General features: G+C 40.7%; 1 non-coding gene across 1 annotated transcript; it reads left to right on the plus strand.

The window, feature by feature from the left end:
• Positions 1–10,425: 10,425 nt before the first annotated feature.
• Positions 10,426–10,529, plus strand: LOC119818100. The gene has a single exon (XR_005286013.1). It is a non-coding gene; the product is annotated as a U6 spliceosomal RNA (small nuclear RNA).
• The last annotated feature ends 1,481 nt before the right edge of the window (positions 10,530–12,010 follow it).

Genomic DNA, 12,010 nt, shown 5'->3' on the forward strand with positions numbered 1-12,010 from the left:
AATTAGACAGATACACAGATTATTATGGCACGGCACAGGATGGCATCAAAATTCATAAAGCATTCCGTACTCTTAAAAAATGACTCCAGAATAAATAGAAACCCCAACAGTGTGTATCCAATGGAACCTAATTGGTCTATTTTAAATTCTTACAGAATAATGAGAGTCATGAATATGTAAGTAAATTTTTGAGCAAATGAAAGTAACGTAAAACTGGCTTTGCCTGAAATAAAGACTGGCTTAAAATGTGAAGGCGTTTCAAACAGTGTAACAGAGACACCGCTGAAGACACGGAGATCTGTGAAACTGAACTGGGCATGGGGAAGCAAATATGTATGTATAGATGTTCAACACATGACAAAAGTGGCAGTCTAAGTCACTGGAGAAAGAAGTAGCTACTTGACAAATAGGTGACATTTAGGTGGCTAAGTGAAGGAATAAAATATGGTTGGGTTTTCACTTAACATGTCACAGACAGATCAATTCCACTGTAAAGTAAAAAAAGAACTTTTATTTTTTAAAAAATATATAGGATTGCTTATTCATCAACTCTAGGCAGGATTTCTCTTAAACCGAATGTGGTGGTTTGAATGAGGTGACCTTCATAAGCTCCTGCCTTTGAATACTTGGTGGCTGTTGGTGGAGGATTAGGAGGTTTGGCCTTCCAGGAGAGAGGATGTCACTGGGGCTGGGCTTTGAGGGTCAAAAGACTCCTACCCTTTGAGTTAGTTCTCTCTGCTTCCTGTGAATAATCGCCTGGGGCTCTGGCACCTGCTGCCATGCTCCCCATGATGTGATGAACTATTGTCTTTCTAGAACTGTAAGCCCCAAATACACTTTCTCTTCTATAGGTTGCTTTGGTAATGGTGTCTATCACAGCAATTTAAAAGCAGCTAAGACACTGAACAAAATACAAATTGAAGAAAAAAATCTTACCTTATTAGAAATTAGAACTATGTATATAGAAATAAAAATGGCAGAAGCTAGTAGAAATGACAGTTGAAAGACTGGGAGAAGTTATTTGCAACACACAGTATCAGGAAAAGAGCATTACACTGAATAGAAAATGAATATATCCAAATAAATAAAAAAAATCATAGCCAAATGGGAAAAATGGATAAGAATACATTCAGACTAGTCACAGAGGGAGGGGGAAATGTGATGGGGCCTGGAAAAATTAATTAATAAAATATTGTCCTGTTATTCCAGGTCCTTCTGACTATGATGTGATGCATAGGAGAGGAACTGTCTTAGTCACTTTTCTATTGCTGTACAGAAACACCATGCCATAGCAACACTTACAAAAGAAAGAATTTAATTAGGGCTTGCCTACAGTTTCAGAGGTTTAGTCCATTATCATTATTTGTGGGAAGCATGGTGGCATGCAGGCAGACATATTGCGGGGAAAGTAGCTGAGAGTTCTACATCCAGATCAGTAGGGAGCAGGAAGACAGAGACCCTGGGACTGGCTTGGGCCTTTGAAACCTTAAAGCCCACCTCCAGTCGTGCACTTTTCCAGCAAGGCCACACCTCCTAGTCCCTGTCAAGCAGTGGCCCTCCCTGATGAAAGCATTCAAATCTATGAGCCTATGGGGGTCTTTCTTACTCAATTCACAACAGGAACGCTGGGAAACAGAAATCAAACTTTTGTTCATCTTTTGCACATATGAATTTCTTATTCTCCTTTCCAAAAGAGATAGAAGAATGCATCTGAAAATTCTACAACTGGTTATATATGCCTGAGGTCCTACTAGTCTGTTTTTAGATAACACCCCATCTGGCATTACGGCTTTGACTGGGGCAACTACTTTGTTTAATTTGCAGTTAACTATCATTTCCTAGGATCTGTCTGGTTTTGCGAGGATAGGCAACTGAGAAAAAAGAGGGGATGATGAAGACAACAGGCTTTTACCGTGGGTTTAGTGACCTTGTGGGTCCAGGTGAGGGCTACTTTTCAGCAAGGCAGTGTCTATGTTACCTGCTCGGCAGGTACAGAATTTACTCCTCTAATCGACATACATATTTAATTCATTTCATACACCAAGTCAGTTCTCCAGTTATTTGCCTACACATTCGTCTTCTGGGGTTAGAGATTCCAGAAGAGAAATGCAGGGGGATTTAGGAGAAAACAAAACAAAACTAAACTAGACTAAAAAGGAACAAGTTTATGTTTTCGTTTGTCGCCTCCTTCTCTCTTTACACTGTCAATTAGAGTCAAGATTGGGGACAGATTCGTCTCCGGAACTAAAGGGTAAGAAATACAGGTGGGGAACTAGCAGTCCCTTCCGGTCTCCTTTTTGGTTTTCGTGCCCGCAACAGCGCCCCCTATAAACTCAGCCTCCAGCCGTGGGGCCGCGGTTCGTGGCCTAAGCCTGACAGCTACAGGTCACCGCGGCGTGAATAATCTTGTAATTCCCAGAGAAAAGCTGCTTTTAGAACGAGGGAAGGAAGGCTTAATTTGGCGCCTGGGCTCAGGGCCAATGACGCACTTCCCGTCTTTGTGGCGGTCAGCCGCTCCGGCGCTGGGAAGTTGAGTCCGGACGGCTTTGCCGACTCTCAGGCTTCCAGGAGATTTAAGGCCCTTATTTGGAAAGGCGCGAGGGAACAAATGCGCCTGCGCGATGTGACCCCGATTCGGAGCTCAGAGACTGGGTGAAATCCGGAGGAGTCTAGATCTTCCCGGCTCAAACCCAGTCCTGAGGTACCTGAGACAGGTAGAGGCGTTGATGATTAATTGATTGTGCTGGGAGTGGAACCCAGGGCATCCTCTTTCTATAGGTGCACACTCTGCCGCCGAGATCCAGCTCTTATTTTTATTTTATGATGTTATTGAAGCCAGGGACATGCTAAACACTATTCTAGCGGCGAGACTGTTCTGCGGGTGAGCCCCTAGCCATCACTCTTACGTCATAAATGTTAACACGAGGTAGCATTTGTTTCATATACTTTTCTTTGTTGTAAAATAAACTACAAGTATCATGACATGTCATCCCCCAGTGTGTGTGTGTGTGTGTGTGTGTGTGTGTGTGTGTGTATATATATATATATATTAAAAATTAATAAATATTTATATTCTGCCCTGTTATAGGCAGAAGCAGCTTCTTTATTAACCAATGGTAATAAAACATTCACAACATACAGAGGGGAATCCCACATCATCTCCTCTTTTCTGCCTAATTAGAAAGGATGGGTTTAAATTAAACATAGTAAAATTACATATAAATAATAATAAAAACAGTAAAATATTATATATAATATAATATTAATTTTTGTTTATGTGTTTGAATGGTTCACCTGAACTTGTGCATGGGCAGTGTGTGCTGCCCGGTGCCCATGGAGGCCAGGAGAAGTTGTGTGGTACCCTGAGTACCGTACTAGAGTTACAGTACAAGAGTTATGGACCTTTCGTAAGCTGCCACATAGGTGCTGAGGACAGGATCCTCTGCAAGAACCATTGAGCCATCTCTCCAGGCTTTAATACATTTTAAAAGACATTTTCCTACATCACCGTATTATTAGCGGACACAGTTACTAGCAGGAGCATTCCCTAAAACTAGTTTACCCTCAGATTCCCTCTACCCTCACAGTTGTCCCACAGATTTCTTTTGCTGTTGATTTCTACCATGTAGAATGTAATTGTAGGCCACTCGGTGTATGTAGTTTCAAATTTTCTTTTAGTTATAATCCCACCCCTCTCCTCCTTTCTTCCCATTCCACCATCTTGTTGAGATCCCACTGGCTCTCCTGTAAATCATCTGCTTACAGATTTGCTTGAGTCTTCATGGTACTTACGGTATTCCTCTATTTCCCTGTAATTGTGAGCCTTTTCTATTAATTTGTGTTTTGCCAGAAGGCTGTGGATTTCTGGGTAAAGTTCCAGCGTCTGTCTCCTTTAGCGGCTACATGGCATCTCTTTGACCCTTCCTACTCTCTTTCTCTATCTCTTCCAGCCTGGCTATATTCTGCCCTGTTATAGGCTGAAGCAGCTTCTTTATTAACCAATGGTAATAAAACATTCACAACATACAGAGGGGAATCCCACATCATCTTCTCTTTTCTGCCTAATTAGAAAGGATGGGTTTAAATTAAACATAGTAAAATTACATATAACAAAACAGGTATCAAGCAATAGTTATAGTTACAATATTTATATCTACTTTATCTTTTATCAAAACTAAGGAAAATTATAATAATAACTATATATTTTTCAACTCCATCAGAGACTCCAGAAGTATATATTACCTAAGTAAACAGGAAAAACATTGTAAGCTACTTCCAAAACTCTAGAATTGACAGACATTTTGCTGCCTGGACAGTCACCCGAAGTTATTCTGTAATGTTGGGGCATCCATCTTCAGCCTGTAGACCCATAATATCTGGCAGACTTTTCCATGAAGCAGGAAATTTGAAGATCTGCTCTGCCTTGTACTGGCAAAGTTCAACTGTTGCTTTCTTCTGTATCCTGCAGAATGTCTGGCAGACTCTTTCATGAAGCAGAAACCCTGAAGGACTGTCTCACCTTTAGGCAAGTTCAGCAGTCATTTTTCTGTGGGTCCTGCATGTCCAGTTCATACATCATACCATCAAGCAGTCCAGGCATGAGCAGTTTCTTGCCCAAATGACTAACAAAATCCACAAAGGAGTCTCTTTGATGCCCATCCTCCTCTTGAAGTAATTAGTACTGCCAGGAACATATGAGTCTTATTGTTATGAAAAGTCCTAAGTACTTAAAACTTTTAAAATGCCGTATTCTGTATATCTTTGAAAGATTTGAAGAAGACCTATCCATCTGAAATATATCTCTATACATCTAGAAGATCTACCTAACATGACCACAAGTTTGACTATTATAAATGACTGTCTATTAATCTGTATTTCTTAATTATATATTACATTTTTAAATGAGCTGCACAAACACAATACCTTAAACAAGAGCAGAAATACATATATTAAAATTGACCTTAAATTTGTATCGATAAACCAAGATCCATACCAATGCAAAGTATTTGTCTCTATAGCATATCGTCTTTAAATGTAAACAACAATTTAGGGAATTTGGGCATTGTTCTCTAGACTACTTCCTGCTGATTGAAGTTGCTGTTAATCAGGTCTTTCATGGAGTATCCTGTGTGGTAAGTTCATTTAAGTAAGGAGCTGTCATGGATGGTGAATCAGCTGGGCCATTGCTTCAGGGGGTCTTGTTTGACCAAACCATATTAGCCAGTAAAAAAATCCATAGCTTTCTATCCTCTGTGGAAACAAAAGCAGAAACTCTTTTCCAAAGCAATATATACTTAGGCCCAAGGGACCTTTAAAATATATATGTTGATTTAGCTTTACAGCCTGTAAAATAAAATGTCTCTTTGTACTTAGCTCATTCACAGTCAAAAAATTCAAAGAAAACACAATCATATACATAATCCAGACTCTCTGTGTATTTTCCATCTTTACATGTATTATTTTTCTTTTTGTTTAGTCTGTTACTTTACAATGTTTATTTTATTATCTTTACTCCTTTAATCTATGACTGTCTGTACTCTGTCTCTTTAAAGATTTTGTTTTATTTTTTAAAACTATTTATTTTTATAATTTTCTATACTCTTTTCCTTCTCTCTCCCAGGCCTACATACATTTATCCAACACCGTGACCCATGCAGAGGCCTTTTTCATATGAATCTGTCTTTATTGTGTATCTGTAATCATTGTCTGATCAGGAATGCCTTTTTTCTTTTTTTAAATGCTAAGAGGGTGTGGCTAGGACCAACTTCACAGCACTGCCTGTTTGCTCCACTCAGTTCAAAATGGCCTCTGCAAGCCATGCTCCCTGTCTCAGTTCCAGGGACACAGCCAGGTCTGTGTCATCAGCAGTGGGTCTATGTTTCCATTAAGCAAGTTGTAGAATGCTGCTCACAAACCCCATTTAAGTGCAGGATCTCCTGAAAGAGCCAGAGTTCATGCTACTAACATGAACCAGTGGGTCGCTCTTTTTTATAAAGAAGTGCCACAGTTTTTACTGCTGTATGAGGACGCCTTCTCTTTTAGGAGCCACACCTCTGCTTGCTGCCAGCAAATATGGCCTATCTGGAAAAAAATGTGACTGCCAAGAAACTGTGCTTGGCTCCTGTTTTGTTTTTTTTAAATAAAGCTTTTATTTAGGTCTTACATGGCTTCATGCCCCAGACGGTGGGTGCCATTTTGTAGCAGAGACTTCTCATTCATTTCCTGGCCATCCAGATGTGAAATAATCACACTGAAACTATATTAATTAAAACACTGCTTGACCTGTTAGCTTAGGCTTCTTATTAATGAACTCTTACATCTTAATCCATTTCTATTAATTAAGGCTGTGGTTTACTGGGTAGAGTTCTGGTGTCTATCTCCTTTAGCAGCTACGTTGAGTCTCTTTGACTTTACCTATTCCCTCTCTCTATATATATCTCTTCCAGCCTGGCTGTATTCTGCCCTGCTACAGGTCAAAGCAGCTTCTTTATTAATAAATGGTAATAAAACATACCCACAGCATACAGAAAGGAATCCCACATCAAGTCAGGGTCTCTATCCTTTACTTTTAAAAAATATTTATTATTGTGCATGTGTGTGGTGTGTGTTTATAAGTTAAGGCACACATGTGCTATAGTATGGTGTGGAAGTCAGAGGACAATGTTTTGGGAGTTGGCTCCTTTCTTCTGTCTTGTTGAGGCATGGTGTCTCCTACTGCTTCTGCTTTCTGTATACTCCATGCTAGCTGGCCTGTAATCGTTTGGACAATTCTATGTTAGTTTCCATATACAGCAGCCGGAGCACAGGGATTACAAATGTGAATCACTGCACCTAACTGTGGGTTCTGTGGATCAAACCGAGGCTATCAGGCATACATCACAAGTGCCTTTACCCACTGAGACCCCTTGAAACTCACAATTAATTCTTTTAAAAAAATCTGCCGTCGTTCTTAGGAAGTCACTGCATATATTTCATCCAGGGCTCTTGCTGCTCACTGGGGACAGGAAGAGGGTGTTCTTGAGTCACCTTCACATGGATCAGGTGCCAGCTCCCTCAGTTGTATTTTATCACTTGGTTGATTGGATTGCTTGTTTCATTCACTATGAGAGTCATAGTAACTTGCTCATTGGCAGGAGGGGCAGCTTTAATGATCCTGATCCAGATCCTTGCCATGAAGCTATCAGCCTCCCCAGTGAACTCTTCATAGTTTCCTTTACTTTTTTGCACACAGTCTTTAAGGAGTACCATACGAGATTAGATGAGGGCCAGGAATTATCAGTCACGTCTTAGCCCCTTGTACACCCCTCACAGAACACGTTTCAAAATGAACTTTTCTTGCAGTCAAAATGTTCCCTTCCTTTTTCTCAACTTATGACCCAGATTTCTTGGCAACATTACCATCTCCTTTTCTAATTGAACTCTTTACGGTTTCATTCAATCTCGTTCCTCAGTAGCTTTCCCACCTGGATAAAAAGGTCCTATTATTTCTCTCAGCATTCATTTGCAAAGCCTCAGCCACGTGGTGTAGCTTCAAATCTTTCAGTTTGTTGGACCACTACTTCTCACTAAGATTAGTGGTGCACTTTGCTCATTCCTGAGCCAACACATAAAAGGGGAGACAATTCCCAACTGGGGATTTCCTCAGCAGCATTGGACTGCTTACTCCTTAGAAAAGGTACTGACATTTTGTAGATTCTTTTAAAAAATATTTATTTATTTATTATGTATACAATATTCTGTTTGCATGTATGCCTGCAGGCCAGAAGAGGACACCAGAAGAGCCACCATGTGGTTGCTGGGATTTGAACTCAGGAGCTTTGGAAGAGCTGGCAATGCTCTTAACCACTGAGCCAACTCTCCAGCCCCCATTTTGTAGATTCTTACAACTTTCCCGGTTATATTCATTATGGAAAATGACCCGGCATACCCACGCTTTTGGTTTCAAAATGAGTTATTAAACATAAGCAAATAGAAGAGCACAACACTGCAGGCAGCAGATAAAGAAGAACATCAAGAAAAGATTAGGAAGGACTGGGAGGCTCAGTCACACAGTCAATTGGAGGCTCTGATCAACAAAGAAGGCCCCAGGCAGAATTTCTTCCTGTGCTGAGATTTCCTACTACTAGCATTAAAACAGAAATCACATCCATGTATTTGTTTCTTAAAATTTTATTTTAGATTTATTTCATGTTATCGAATATTTTGTCTACGTATGTATGCCTATCATCCACAGAGGTCAGAAGAGGGTGTTATATCCCCTGGAACTGGGGTGATTGTGAGCCACCAGGCGTGTTAGGAAGCAAACCAGCCTCTTAAGGACATGGTAGTTTTACTGCTCCCTTTCCCTCTTGCCTCAGGACTGAGGCTGGGTGTTGGGGCAGCATATTCAGGATCTTGAAGGATACTTCTAGACAAGCATGCTTGGACCTGAAGTGGGGGAGCCAAGCCCTCCTCTAAAACCCGCTTTTTAGTGAGCGTAAACAGCATCTGGCAATTTACTAAGGGAAATTTTATTTAATAAGGTGTATTACAATAGAGTTGCTTGTTATTAAGACATTTCATTTACTTTTCTCCAGTGGCAAGAAAGTGAGAGGGAAAAGGCACAAAGCTTTTTAAAGAATATTATTGTACGAAAATTAGATACCATCATTTCTGTCACATTTTGATAGAAATGGCCATCAGATATAGCACACACTCAAGGAGAGACAAACTGGATTCCCCACCCCCTTTTTGTTCTTTCTGGTACAGAGGACCGAACCCATAGCATTGCACGAGCTAAGCAAGTACAGTTCAACTGAGCTGTATCCTTGCCCCTTTTTAAATTATATATTTTAAGATGAGGTCTTACCAAGTCCTCCAGGTTGCTTTGAACTGGTAATCCTCCTTAGCTGCCTGTGTAATTTGGACTTCAGGCCTTTGCTACTAAGCCCAGCTAGATTTCCCTGTGTAAAAGGCAAGGTATAACTTGACCTATTCAAATGATCGCAGAATCCATACTGGGGAGAAGCCATATGAATGTGAAGAGTGTGGGAAGGCCTTCAGCCAGAAATCGGGCCCACACTGGAGAGAAGCCTTATCAGTGTAAGGAGTGAGTACCTGCTGTAATCTCAATAGACACGGAAGAATCCACACGGGGTTGCGGGGGAACCCTATGAACGTGAAGCGTGTGGAGGTTGTTGGTAGTTTTAGTAAAGCAGTCTATAAAGAGTGATAATGAAAGATGTTAAAAAATAAAAGTTCTCTACTTATTTATTCGTATTAGGGAATGAATCCAGGTCCTCATGCATGCTAAACAGGTTCAGTACTATTGAGCTACAAACCCCTTGTCTTTCTCAATTTTGTTATTAAATTCAGAATTAAATTGGTCGTCATGCTGCTTTTATCATTAAAAAAAAAAAGAAATGGTGAGAGGCAGCACAGGCAGCCATATGCCCCCTTCTACCAGAGGTAAAGGAAATGACACTTTGTGGCAGGTGGGAACTGGTTTCACAAGCTCCTGAGGAATGCTGGCTTCTGTCTAACCACCTCAACTCCTGTAGCTCATTTCTGGATATTTGGACTGCCTGCCTAACCTAACAGTTGTTTAAATGGGGCAGTCTTGGGAATAAGATTTTCATCTGTTCTTAACCCCCCTCAACCAATCTGAACGAATAGCTGACTAAGAATCAGCTACTGTGTCTTCTGGATCTTCTGTCTTTGCGTCTCCCAGTTAGCTTTCTTAGTCTCTATTTTTTGGTTCATTAGGGGATGAACAAATATGGAAAGAAATTTGAATAGAGAACTTGTTCTTGAATATTATTGAATATTGAACAACACTGCAAGTACTTGTGTGCACTTTGTTTTCTTCAAGCAGGCTCTCTCCCTGGTCTGGGCCTCACCAGGAAGTTTAGACTAGGTGCACCACTCCAATCCCTGCCTTCTGCCACTGGGATTACAAGAATGTTACCATCCCCAGATTAATAAATACATATACATATATATTCTGATATATATGTTAATAGGTTCTAGGGATCAAAGCCTTCATGGTTTCGGGACAAGCCCTTTACCAACTGAGCTATTCCCAGCCCAGCATCTAGTTTCCTAAGCTATAGCTTGTAAATCCATGTGGGGTCATATAATTGAGTGGGGATTATAAAAAAAATGCAACAGTACAAGTTTCTGAATGTGAAGTGGCCAAAAATTAAATAAAAATGTGTGACTAGGAGACGTTTCTGGTAGCTCCTGCCTATATTATACCACATGGCAGCTCCACTATAGCCTCGGTTTGGAATGCACAACAAGCATGTCATTCTATCACAGCCTGCCGTTCCAATAAGCATCGTCTAAAACGACCTCGGCTCAGATTTGAAAACGCTGTATGTTATGCACTGAAGTGTTTTTACTGTACATATAAAGCTTTCTGCTGCTACAGAAACACAGTGGCTTATCTTCCCATTGACAGCACATATATGACAATCAGAATAATACACAGATTAGCACTGCCCTTAAGCAAGGATGACACTCAAATTTGTGAAGCATTCCATACTTTTTAGGAAGGAAATGGAACCAGCCTAGATGTCCATCAACATAAAATGGATATCAAAACTATGCATGTATACACCATGGACTTTTACCCAGCTGTAAGTAGATGGGAGCCCATGAGAGGGGAGCTGGAGATGTTGATGGGAAGAAGGCAAAGGCACTTGAGTGAAAGGGAAAAGCCTAGCTTGTTCAGTGAAACAACGAACAGCCTAATCCTCAGAGCTGGAAGGATCCATTGCTGGAAGAATTGTCTTTCATCAGAACTCACTTGTTACAAACCCATCTGTGCCATACAGGTGGGGAATGTCACATGGTAAATAACAGACCCGGAGATTACCTTGATACCGACTCAAGCTTGAACTTGGAAAACAAATTCAAGTTATGTATACAGCATTGCCACAAATTTAGTTGACCCGAGGACACTGGTAAATACATCCGAGAGATCAATTTTATCTTGTAGCTGAACTGGGCATTGTCTTTTCTCTGACCCAGACTCCTGACCTTTGTGACATTCCATGTGAGCTTGAAGTTCCATGTTCATTGGAATTTCCCCTGGATGGAAAGGGAAGGAAGCCTTAGTAAATATAAGCCTACTACTTATATTGTGTATTTAGAATGTCCTGGCCTAGGTCTAAGTCTGGACCTTATTTCAGAATATGTAAGCAGATAGGCAAACCAGAAATCCAAGATTTGTAGCCACTGACTGATAATCAGAGAATTCCACAGGCCTCCTACCAGATCCCTGCAGGTTTTCTCCCTAAAGTTATTACCTTGCTCTGATGTTCTCAGGCAGAGGGACAGGGCTAGTGAGATGGCTTGGTAGGCTATGGGTTACTTCCAAGACTGAGGACCTGAGTTTGATTTCTAGAACCCATATGGAGAGAACAGACCTGCGTGTGCCCTGAACTTCACATATACACCATGTGTATACCCACACATGTATATACAAATAAATATAATAAAAAGAACTGTTAACTATTTGGAAAAAAGGCACAGTTATTTATTTGGATAAGCTAAATTTTCAATGCAGTTTCAATGAAGTTTAAGTACCTGGATGGTTCATAGCAAGCAATTTCATGTCCTGTGTGGCTGTACAAGACATACTTTGGAAGTTTATTTTCTAGTAACGGACAAACATTGAATAAAAATAGTCACCTTGTAAGGCACTGTTCACACAGCACTGTGAATACAGTGTGGACAGAAGTATCATACATGTTTAGTGCAGGGTACAACCAGTTAAACAGTGACCACCCTTTGTACAGATCGGCAGGAACCTTTGGGAGCTCTTTCTTAAGGCTACAGTCCTTATGCTTCACAACCACAGAAGCATAGACCTGCTTCTGCTAGGCCACTTCTGTGCTACCACTTTAAAGATGAAGCTAAACCAGGCATGGTGACCCACACCTGTGATTCAAGTGCCTGGAAGGCTGAGGAAGGACTGTCAACTTCTAGGGCAGTTTGGAGTATTTCGTTGCTGTTGTTTGTTGTT

The sequence above is a fragment of the Arvicola amphibius genome, chromosome 6 (genome assembly GCF_903992535.2).
Source record: "Arvicola amphibius chromosome 6, mArvAmp1.2, whole genome shotgun sequence".
Classification (NCBI taxonomy): domain Eukaryota; kingdom Metazoa; phylum Chordata; class Mammalia; order Rodentia; family Cricetidae; genus Arvicola; species Arvicola amphibius.